The following is an 804-nucleotide window of genomic DNA, read 5'->3' on the forward strand; positions in this document are numbered from 1 at the left end:
TAATAAACGCTTGTAGTTAGCAGTTAGTTGTTAAAGGGAGATCTAAAGAAAGCTGGTCTGCGTCCAGAAGTTCCTCCTTTTTAATGCTGATACTACTCCTCCCCGCTGTGACCCAGAAACTGACTTAGTCACGCCCTCCTCCCGCTTGTCCAAATACCGGAGGAGACAAAAGAAGTGGCTTTAAAATCATCTTCAAAGCTTTTTTTCCAGCGGAGGATACACCATAGTATCCTACCCAGAATGTCCTTTAGGGATTTTGGAGTGACATCACTGTGGCCACGCCCACAGAGCACATGAGCACAGGTTTTTACTTTTTTTTTATGTGTACAAACAGGACAACTTATAAAAACTTACAAACACTCATAAACTGTGTTGTTTGTGCTGACCAATCACCGCTCTTTCTCTCTATTCCTCCTCCTCCTCTCACCCCTCCTCCACCTTCTTGCAGGGTAGAAGAGGAGAAGACAGAGTTGCCAGGATCGCTGTTTTACCTCCAAATTGGGCTTGTTTGAAATTCCAGTCGCGGTGTGAAAATTCAGGAGTGGCGAGGTGCGTTTTTGGGCTACTTTTTAAAATTACGCGGCCGTCAAAAATAAAAACACAAGAAGGAGCGTGTTGCCTTGGATGTTACGTCAACACGGCAGGCAAAGGTGGACAAGTCCACACTAAAATCTTCCTTGGATGGATCACAATATAAACAGCAGATGAAAACATGAAAAAAATGTTAAAATGTTCATAATTTTTATAATTATGTTACTATTATGTAAAACTGTTCTAAAAGAACGAATAAATCACTAATTTTAC

The sequence above is a fragment of the Astyanax mexicanus genome, chromosome 1 (genome assembly GCF_023375975.1).
Source record: "Astyanax mexicanus isolate ESR-SI-001 chromosome 1, AstMex3_surface, whole genome shotgun sequence".
NCBI lineage: Eukaryota > Metazoa > Chordata > Actinopteri > Characiformes > Acestrorhamphidae > Astyanax > Astyanax mexicanus.